Raw genomic sequence first — 12,428 nt, 5'->3', positions numbered from 1 at the left:
GGTAATACTAGTCTTCATAATAACAGGAGGAGGTAATACTAGTCTTCATAATAACAGGAGGTAATACTAGTCTTCATAATAACAGGAGGTAATACTAGTCTTCATATTAACAGGAGGTAATACTAGTCTTCATAATAACAGGAGGAGGTAATACTAGTCTTCATAATAACAGGAGGTAATACTAGTCTTCATAATAACAGGAGGAGGTAATACTAGTCTTCATAATAACAGGAGGTAATACTAGTCTTCATAATAACAGGAGGTAATACTAGTCTTCATAATAACAGGAGGTAATACTAGTCTTCATAATAACAGGAGGTAATACTAGTCTTCATAATAACAGGAGGTAATACTAGTCTTCATAATAACAGGAGGTAATACTAGTCTTCATATTAACAGGAGGAGGTAATACTAGTCTTCATAAACAGGAGGTAATACTAGTCTTCATAATAACAGGAGGTAATACTAGTCTTCATAACAGGAGGAGGTAATACTAGTCTTCATAATAACAGGAGGAGGTAATACTAGTCTTCATAATAACAGGAGGTAATACTAGTCTTCATAATAACAGGAGGTAATACTAGTCTTCATAATAACAGGAGGTAATACTAGTCTTCATATAACAGGAGGAGGTAATACTAGTCTTCATAATAACAGGAGGAGGTAATACTAGTCTTCATAATAACAGGAGGAGGTAATACTAGTCTTCATAATAACAGGAGGTAATACTAGTCTTCATAATAACAGGAGGTAATACTAGTCTTCATAATAACAGGAGGAGGTAATACTAGTCTTCATAATAACAGGAGGTAATACTAGTCTTCATAATAACAGGAGGTAATACTAGTCTTCATAATAACAGGAGGTAATACTAGTCTTCATAATAACAGGAGGTAATACTAGTCTTCATAATAACAGGAGGTAATACTAGTCTTCATAATAACAGGAGGTAATACTAGTCTTCATAATAACAGGAGGTAATACTAGTCTTCATAATAACAGGAGGTAATACTAGTCTTCATAATAACAGGAGGTAATACTAGTCTTCATAATAACAGGAGGTAATACTAGTCTTCATAATAACAGGAGGTAATACTAGTCTTCATAATAACAGGAGGAGGTAATACTAGTCTACATAATAACAGGAGGAGGTAATACTAGTCTACATAATAACAGGAGGAGGTAATACTAGTCTTAATAATAACAGGAGGTAATACTAGTCTTCATAACCGGAGGAGGTAATACTAGTCTTCATAACCGGAGGAGGTAATACTAGTCTTCATAATAACAGGAGGTAATACTAGTCTTCATAATAACAGGAGGTAATACTAGTCTTCATAATAACAGGAGGAGGTAATACTAGTCTTCATAATAACAGGAGGTAATACTAGTCTTCATAATAACAGGAGGTAATACTAGTCTTCATAATAAGGTAATACTAGTCTTCATAATAACAGGAGGTAATACTAGTTTTCATAATAACAGGAGGTATTACTAGTCTTCATATTAACAGGAGGTAATACTAGTCTTCATAATAATAGGAGGTAATACTAGTCTTCATAATAACAGGAGGTAATACTAGTCTTCATAATAACAGGAGGTAATACTAGTCTTCATAACCGGAGGAGGTAATACTAGTCTTCATAATAACAGGAGGAGGTAATACTAGTCTTCATAACAGGAGGTAATACTAGTCTTCATATTAACAGGAGGAGGTAATACTAGTCTTCATAATAACAGGAGGTAATACTAGTCTTCATAATAACAGGAGGAGGTAATACTAGTCTTCATAATAACAGGAGGTAATACTAGTCTTCATAACCGGAGGAGGTAATACTAGTCTTCATAATAACAGGAGGTAATACTAGTCTTCATAATAACAGGAGGTAATACTAGTCTTCATAATAACAGGAGGTAATACTAGTCTTCATAATAACAGGAGGTAATACTAGTCTTCATAATAACAGGAGGTAATACTAGTCTTCATATTAACAGGAGGAGGTAATACTAGTCTTCATAATAACAGGAGGTAATACTAGTCTTCATATTAACAGGAGGAGGTAATACTAGTCTTCATAATAACAGGAGGTAATACTAGTCTTCATAATAACAGGAGGAGGTAATACTAGTCTTCATAATAACAGGAGGTAATACTAGTCTTCATAACCGGAGGAGGTAATACTAGTCTTCAAAATAACAGGAGGTAATACTAGTCTTCATAATAACAGGAGGTAATACTAGTCTTCATATTAACAGGAGGAGGTAATACTAGTCTTCATAATAACAGGAGGTAATACTAGTCTTCATATTAACAGGAGGAGGTAATACTAGTCTTCATAATAACAGGAGGTAATACTAGTCTTCATAATAACAGGAGGAGGTAATACTAGTCTTCATATTAACAGGAGGTAATACTAGTCTTCATATTAACAGGAGGAGGTAATACTAGTTCTTCATATGAACAGGAGGAGGTAATACTAGTCTTCATAATAACAGGAGGTAATACTAGTCTTCATAATAACAGGAGGTAATACTAGTCTTCATATTAACAGGAGGAGGTAATACTAGTCTTCATAATAACAGGAGGTAATACTAGTCTTCATAATAACAGGAGGAGGTAATACTAGTCTTCATAATAACAGGAGGAGGTAATACTAGTCTTCATATTAACAGGAGGTAATACTAGTCTTCATAATAACAGGAGGAGGTAATACTAGTCTTCATAATAACAGGAGGAGGTAATACTAGTCTTCATAATAACAGGAGGAGGTAATACTAGTCTTCATATTAACAGGAGGTAATACTAGTCTTCATAATAACAGGAGGAGGTAATACTAGTCTTCATAATAACAGGAGGTAATACTAGTCTTCATAATAACAGGAGGAGGTAATACTAGTCTTCATAATAACAGGAGGTAATACTAGTCTTCATAATAACAGGAGGTAATACTAGTCTTCATAATAACAGGAGGTAATACTAGTCTTCATAATAACAGGAGGTAATACTAGTCTTCATAATAACAGGAGGTAATACTAGTCTTCATAATAACAGGAGGTAATACTAGTCTACCGATAATAACAGGAGGAGGTAATACTTAGTCTAACATAATAACAGGAGGAGGTAATACTAGTCTAACATAATAACAGGAGGAGGTAATACTAGTCTTAATAATAACAGAGGTAATACTAGTCTTCATAACCGGAAGGAGGTAATACTAGTCTTCATAACCGGAGGAGGTAATACTAGTCTTCATAATAACAGGAGGTAATACTAGTCTTCATAATAACAGGAGGTAATACTAGTCTTCTAATAACAGGAGGAGGTAATATAGTCTTCATAATAACAGGAGGTAATACTAGTCTTCATAATAACAGGAGGAATAACTAGTCTTCATAATAAGGTAATACTAGTCTTCATAATAACAGGAGGTAATACTAGTTTCATAATAACAGGAGGTATTACTAGTCTTCATATTAACAGGAGGTAATACTAGTCTTCATAATAATAGGAGGTAATACTAGTCTTCATAATAACAGGAGGTAATACTAGTCTTCATAATAACAGGAGGTAATACTAGTCTTCATAACGGAGGAGGTAATACTAGTCTTCATAATAACAGGAGGAGGTAATACTAGTCTTTCATAACAGGAGGTAATACTAGTCTTCATATTAACAGGAGGAGGTAATACTAGTCTTCATAATAACAGGAGGTAATACTAGTCTTCATAATAACAGGAGGTAATACTAGTCTTCATAATAACAGGAGGTAATACTAGTCTTCATAACCGGAGGAGGTAATACTAGTTCTTCATAATAACAGGAGGTAATACTAGTCTTCATAATAACAGGAGGTAATACTAGTCTTCATAATAACAGGAGGTAATACTAGTCTTCATAATAACAGGAGGTAATACTAGTCTTCATAATAAAGGAGGTAATACTAGTCTCATATTAACAGGAGGAGGTAATACTAGTCTTCATAATAACAGGAGGTAATACTAGTCTTCATATTAACAGGAGGAGGTAATACTAGTCTTCATAATAACAGGAGGTAATACTAGTCTTCATAATAACAGGAGGAGGTATACTAGTCTTCATACTAACAGGAGGTAATACTAGTCTTCATAACCGGAGGAGGTAATACTAGTCTTCAAATAACAGGAGGTAATACTAGTCTTCATAATAACAGGAGGTAATACTAGTCTTCATATTAACAGGAGGAGGTAATACTAGTCTTCATAATAACAGGAGGTAATACTAGTCTTCATAATAACAGGAGGAGGTAATACTAGTCTTCATAATAACAGGAGGAGGTATTACTACTCTTCATATTAACAGGAGGTAATACTAGTCTTCATATTAACAGGAGGAGGTAATACTAGTCTTCATATGAACAGGAGGAGGTAATACTAGTCTTCATAATAACAGGAGGTAATAGTAGTCTTCATAATAACAGGAGGTAATACTAGTCTTCATATTAACAGGAGGAGGTAATACTAGTCTTCATAATAACAGGAGGTAATACTAGTCTTCATAATAACAGGAGGACGTAATACTAGTCTTCATAATAACAGGAGGAGGTATTACTAGTCTTCATATTAACAGGAGGTAATACTAGTCTTCATAAAACAGGAGGAGGTAATACTAGTCTTCATAATAACAGGAGGAGGTAATACTAGTCTTCATAATAACAGGAGGAGGTAATACTAGTCTTCATATTAACAGGAGGTAATACTAGTCTTCATAATAACAGGAGGAGGTAATACTAGTCTTCATAATAACAGGAGGTAATACTAGTCTTCATAATAACAGGAGGAGGTAATACTAGTCTTCATAATAACAGGAGGTAATACTAGTCTTCATAATAACAGGAGGAGGTAATACTAGTCTTCATATTAACAGGAGGTAATACTACTATTCATAATAAGAGGAGGTAATACTAGTCTTCATAATAACAGGAGGAGGTAATACTAGTCTTCATATTAACAGGAGGTAATACTAGTCTTCATAATAACAGGAGGTAATACTAGTCTTCATAATAACAGGAGGAGGTAATACTAGTCTTCATATTAACAGGAGGAGGTAATACTAGTCTTCATAATAACAGGAGGAGGTAATACTAGTCTTCATAATAACAGGAGGAGGTAATACTAGTCTTCATAATAACAGGAGGAGGTAATACTAGTCTTCCATATTAACAGGAGGAGGTGGTAATACTAGTCTTCATATTAACAGGAGGTAATACTAGTCTTTCATATTAACAGGAGGTAATACTAGTCTTCATAATAACAGGAGGTAATACTAGTCTTCATAATAACAGGAGGTAATACTAGTCTTCATATTAACAGGAGGAGGTAATACTAGTCTTCATAATAACAGGAGGAGGTAATACTAGTCTTCATATTAACAGGAGGAGGTAATATTAGTCTTCATAATAACAGGAGGTAATACTAGTCTTCATAATAACAGGAGGAGGTAATACTAGTCTTCATAATAAGAGGAGGTAATACTAGTCTTCATAATAACAGGAGGTATTACTAGTCTTCATATTAACAGGAGGTAATACTAGTCTTCATAATAACAGGAGGAGGTAATACTAGTCTTCATAATAACAGGAGGGTAATACTAGTCTTCATAATAACAGGAGGAGGAAATACTAGTCTTCATAATAACAGGAGGTAATACTAGTCTTCATAATAACAGGAGGTAAAACTAGTCTTCATAATAACAGGAGGTAATACTAGTCTTCATAATAACAGGAGGTAATACTAGTCTTCCTAATAACAGGAGGGTAATACTAGTCTTCATAATAACAGGAGGTAATACTAGTCTTCATAATAACAGGAGGTAATACTAGTCTTCATATTAACAGGAGGAGGTAATACTAGTCTTCATAACCGGAGGAGGTAATACTAGTATTCATAATAACAGGAGGTAATACTAGTCTTCATAACCGGAGGAGGTAATACTAGTCTTCATAATAACAGGAGGAGGGTAATACTAGTCTTCATAATAACAGGAGGTATACTAGTCTTCATAATAACAGGAGGTAATACTAGTCTTCATAATAACAGGAGGTAATACTAGTCTTCATAATAACAGGAGGTAATACTAGTCTTCATATTAACAGGAGGAGGTAATACTAGTCTTCATAATAACAGGAGGAGGTAATACTAGTCTTCATAATAACAGGAGGAGGTAATACTCGTCTTCATAATAACAAGAGGTAATACTAGTCCTCATAATAACAGGAGGTAATACTAGTCTTCATAATAACAGAAGGTAATACTAGTCTTCATAATAACAGGAGGTAATACTAGTCTTCATTATAACAGGAGGAGGTAATACTAGTCTTCATAATAACAGGAGGTAATACTAGTCTTCATAATGACAGGAGGTAATACTAGTCTCCATAATAACAGGCGGTAATACTAGTCTTCATAATGACAGGAGGTAATACTAGTCTCCATAATAACAGGAGGTAATACTAGTCTTCATAATAACATGAATATCTTCATAATAACAGGAGGTAATACTAGTCTTCATAATAACAGGAGGTAATACTAGTCTTCATAATAACAGGAGGTAATACTAGTCTTCATAATAAGGTAATACTAGTCTTCATAATAACAGGAGGAGGTAATACTAGTCTTCATAATAACAGGAGGTAATACTAGTCTTCATAATAACAGGAGGAGGAAATACTAGTCTTCATAATAACAGGAGGTAATACTAGTCTTCATAATAACAGGAGGTAAAACTAGTCTTCATAATAACAGGAGGTAATACTAGTCTTCATAATAACAGGAGGTAATACTAGTCTTCCTAATGACAGGAGGTAATACTAGTCTTCATAATAACAGGAGGTAATACTAGTCTTCATAATAACAGGAGGTAATACTAGTCTTCATATTAACAGGAGGAGGTAATACTAGTCTTCATAACCGGAGGAGGTAATACTAGTATTCATAATAACAGGAGGTAATACTAGTCTTCATAACCGGAGGAGGTAATACTAGTCTTCATAATAACAGGAGGAGGTAATACTAGTCTTCATAATAACAGGAGGTAATACTAGTCTTCATAATAACAGGAGGTAATACTAGTCTTCATAATAACAGGAGGTAATACTAGTCTTCATATTAACAGGAGGAGGTAATACTAGTCTTCATAATAACAGGAGGAGGTAATACTAGTCTTCATAATAACAGGAGGAGGTAATACTCATCTTCATAATAACAAGAGGTAATACTAGTCCTCATAATAAAAGGAGGTAATACTAGTCTTCATAATAACAGAAGGTAATACTAGTCTTCATAATAACAGGAGGTAATACTAGTCTTCATTATAACAGGAGGAGGTAATACTAGTCTTCATAATAACAGGAGGTAATACTAGTCTTCATAATGACAGGAGGTAATACTAGTCTCCATAATAACAGGAGGTAATACTAGTCTTCATAATGACAGGAGGTAATACTAGTCTCCATAATAACAGGAGGTAATACTAGTCTTCATAATAACATGAGGTAATACTAGTCTTCATAATAACAGGAGGTAATACTAGTCTTCATAATAACAGGAGGTAATACTAGTCTTCATAATAACAGGAGGTAATACTAGTCTTCATAATAACATGAGGTAATACTAGTCTTCATAATAACAGGAGGCAATACTAGTCTACATAATAACAGGAGGAGGTAATACTAGTCTTCATAATAACAGGAGGAAATACTAGTCTTCATAATAACAGGAGGTAACACTAGTCTTCATAATAACAGGAGGTAATACTAGTCTTCATAATAAGGTAATACTAGTCTTCATAATAACAGGAGGTAATACTAGTTTTCATAATAAGGTAATACTAGTCTTCATAATAACAGGAGGTAATACTAGTTTTCATAATAACAGGAGGTATTACTAGTCTTCATATTAACAGGAGGTAATACTAGTCTTCATAATAATAGGAGGTAATACTAGTCTTCATAATAACAGGAGGTAATACTAGTCTTCATAATAACAGGAGGTAATACCTAGTCTTCATAACCGGAGGAGGTAATACTAGTCTTCATAATAACAGGAGAAGGTAATACTAGTCTTCATAACAGGAGGTAATACTAGTCTTCATATTAACAGGAGGAGGTAATACTAGTCTTCATAATAACAGGAGGTAATACTAGTCTTCATAACCGGAGGAGGTAATACTAGTCTTCAAATAACAGGAGGTAATACTAGTCTTCATAATAACAGGAGGTAATACTAGTCTTCATAATAATAGGAGGTAATACTAGTCTTCATAATAACAGGAGGTAATACTAGTCTTCATAATAACAGGAGGTAATACTAGTCTTCATAACCGGAGGAGGTAATACTAGTCTTCATAATAACAGGAGAAGGTAATACTAGTCTTCATAACAGGAGGTATACTAGTCTTCATAATAACAGGAGGAGGTAATACTAGTCTTCATAATAACAGGAGGTAATACTAGTCTTCATAACCGGAGGAGGTAATACTAGTCTTCAAAATAACAGGAGGTAATACTAGTCTTCATAATAACAGGAGGTAATACTAGTCTTCATAATAACAGGAGGTAATACTAGTCTTCATAATAACAGGAGGTAATACTAGTCTTCATAATAACAGGAGGTAATACTAGTCTTCATATTAACAGGAGGAGGTAATACTAGTCTTCATAATAACAGGAGGTAATACTAGTCTTCATATTAACAGGAGGAGGTAATACTAGTCTTCATAATAACAGGAGGTAATACTAGTCTTCATAATAACAGGAGGAGGTAATACTAGTCTTCATAATAACAGGAGGTAATACTAGTCTTCATAACCGGAGGAGGTAATACTAGTCTTCATAATAACAGGAGGTAATACTAGTCTTCATAATAACAGGAGGAGGTAATACTAGTCTTCATAATAACAGGAGGAGGTAATACTAGTCTTCATAATAACAGGAGGTAATACTAGTCTTCATAATAACAGGAGGACGTAATACTAGTCTTCATAATAACAGGAGGAGGTAATACTAGTCTTCATAATAACAGGAGGTAATACTAGTCTTCATATTAACAGGAGGAGGTAATACTAGTCTTCATATGAACAGGAGGTAATACTAGTCTTCATAATAACAGGAGGTAATACTAGTCTTCATAATAACAGGAGGAGGTAATACTAGTCTTCATAATAACAGGAGGTAATACTAGTCTTCATAATAACAGGAGGTAATACTAGTCTTCATAATAACAGGAGGTAATACTAGTCTTCATAATAACAGGAGGTAATACTAGTCTTCATAATAACAGGAGGTAATACTAGTCTTCATATTAACAGGAGGTAATACTAGTCTTCATAATAACAGGAGGTAATACTAGTCTTCATAATAACAGGAGGTAATACTAGTCTTCATATTAACAGGAGGAGGTAATACTAGTCTTCATAATAACAGGAGGTAATACTAGTCTTCATAATAACAGGAGGAGGTAATACTAGTCTTCATAATAACAGGAGGTAATACTAGTCTTCATATTAACAGGAGGAGGTAATACTAGTCTTCATAATAACAGGAGGTAATACTAGTCTTCATAATAACAGGAGGTAATACTAGTCTTCATATTAACAGGAGGAGGTAATACTAGTCTTCATAATAAGAGAAGGAGGTAATACTAGTCTTCATAATAACAGGAGGTAATACTAGTCTTCATATTAACAGGAGGAGGTAATACTACTCTTCATATTAACAGAAGGAGGTAATACTAGTCTTCATAATAACAGGAGGTAATACTAGTCTTCATATTAACAGGAGGAGGTAATACTAGTCTTCATAATAACTGGAGGTAATACTAGTCTTCATAATAACTGGAGGTAATACTAGTCTTCATAATAACAGGAGGAGGTATTACTAGTCTTCATAATAACAGGAGGTAATACTAGTCTTCATAATAACAGGAGGTATTACTAGTCTTCATAATAACAGGAGGTAATACTAGTCTTCATATTAACAGGAGGAGGTAATACTACTCTTCATATTAACAGTAGTTTTCACTACTATAAAACACATACATAAAGACTAAAATGTAATTTCTGTCTTCCCCCCCACCTCCCTTCTCCACCCCCCTCTCTCTCCCCACCTCCCTTCTCCCTTTTAGCCAATCAAATCTTAAGAGTCTTAAAAGATTAAGATGGTCAAAAGAACACAGGCACTGGACAGAGGAACTCAACATCAACAGTGAAGAGGCGACTCTGGGATGCTGGCCTTCTAGGCAGAGTTCCTCTGTCCAGTGTCCGTGTTCTTTTGCCCATCTTAATCTTTTATTTTTATTGGCCAGTCTGAGAAATGTCTTTTTCTCTGCAACTCTGCCTAGAAGACCAGCATCCCGGAGTCTCCTCTTCACTGTTGACGTTGAGACTGGTGTTTTGCGGGTACTATTTAATAAAGCTGCCAGTTAAGGACTTGTGAGGCGTCTGTTTCTCAAACTAGACACTCTAATGTACTTGTCCTCTTGCTCAGTTGTGCACCGGGGCCTCCTACTCCTCTTTCTCTTCTGGTTAGAGACCGTTTTCTCTGTTCTGTGAAGGGAGTAGTACACAGCGCTGTACGAGATCTTCAGTATCTTGGCAATTTCTCGCATGGAATAGCCTTCATTTCTCAGAACAAGAATAGATTGACGAGTGCACTGAGAGTCGGGAAGCAATTTCAGGGAGTGAATTTAATAAACAAATGAACAAAACAAGAACAACAACACACAGACACAGAAACAGAAGCAATAACCCCTGGGGAAGGAACCAAAGGGAGTGACATATATAGGGAAGGAACCAAAGGGAGTGACATATATAGGGAAGGAACCAAAGGGAGTGACATATATAGGGAAGGAACCAAAGGGAGTGACATATATAGGGGAGGAACCAAAGGGAGTGACATATATAGGGAAGGAACCAAAGGGAGTGACATATATAGGGAAGGAACCAAAGGGAGTGACATATATAGGGAAGGAACCAAAGGGAGTGACATATATAGGGAAGGAACCAAAGGGAGTGACATATATAGGGAAGGAACCAAAGGGAGTGACATATATAGGGAAGGAACCAAAGGGAGTGACATATATAGGGAAGGAACCAAAGGGAGTGACATATATAGGGAAGGAACCAAAGGGAGTGACATATATAGGGAAGGAACCAAAGGGAGTGACATATATAGGGAAGGAACCAAAGGGAGTGACATATATATGGAAGGAACCAAAGGGAGTGACATATATAGGGAAGGAACCAAAGGGAGTGACATATATAGGGAAGGAACCAAAGGGAGTGACATATATAGGGAAGGTAATCAGGGAAGTGATGGAGTCCAGGTGAGTCTGACAGGTGCGCGTAACGATTGTTACAGGTGTGTGTCATAACAGCAGCCTGGTGACCTAGAGGCCGGAGAGGGAGCACACGTCACATGACTGACGAGTTTCAGAAGAAAGCTCTTTGTTTCTTGGCCATTTTGAGCCTGTAATCGAACCACTGATGCTTCAGATACTCAACTAGTCTAAAGAAGGCCAGTTTGATTGCTTCTTTAATCAGAACAAGAGTTTTCAGCTGTGCTAACATAATTGCAAAAGGGACTTCTAATGATCAATTAGCCTTTTACAATAAACTTGGATTAGCTAACACAATGTGCTATTGGAACACAGGAGTGATGGTTGCTGATCAATTTGATGTTATTTTAAATGGACAAAATTTTTGATTTTCTTTCAAAAACAAGGACATTTCTACGTGACCCGGTAGTGTACATTACATTAAATACACTACATTATATACACTACATTACATTATATACACTACATTACATTACATTACATACACTACATTACATTATATACACTACATTACATTACATTACATACACTACATTACATTATATACATTACATTATATACATTACACTACATTATATACACTACATTACATTATATACACTACATTACATTACATTACATACACTACATTACATTATATACACTACATTACATTACATTACATACACTACAATACATTATATACATTACATTATATTCACTACATAACATTATATACACTACATTATATACACTACATTACATTATATACACTACATTACATTATATACACTACAGTATATACACTACATTACATTACATTATATACACTACATTATATACATTACATTACATTACATACACTACATTACATTATATACATTACATTATATACATTACATTATATACACTACATTATATACACTACATTACATTATATACACTACATTACATTACATTACATACACTACATTACATTATATACACTACATTACATACACTACATTACATTATATACATTACATTATGTACACTACATTACATTATATACATTACATTATATACATTACATTATATAC

This window comes from Oncorhynchus kisutch, linkage group LG26, assembly GCF_002021735.2.
Source record: "Oncorhynchus kisutch isolate 150728-3 linkage group LG26, Okis_V2, whole genome shotgun sequence".
NCBI classification, from domain to species: domain Eukaryota; kingdom Metazoa; phylum Chordata; class Actinopteri; order Salmoniformes; family Salmonidae; genus Oncorhynchus; species Oncorhynchus kisutch.
This window is presented reverse-complemented; position numbering follows the sequence as displayed.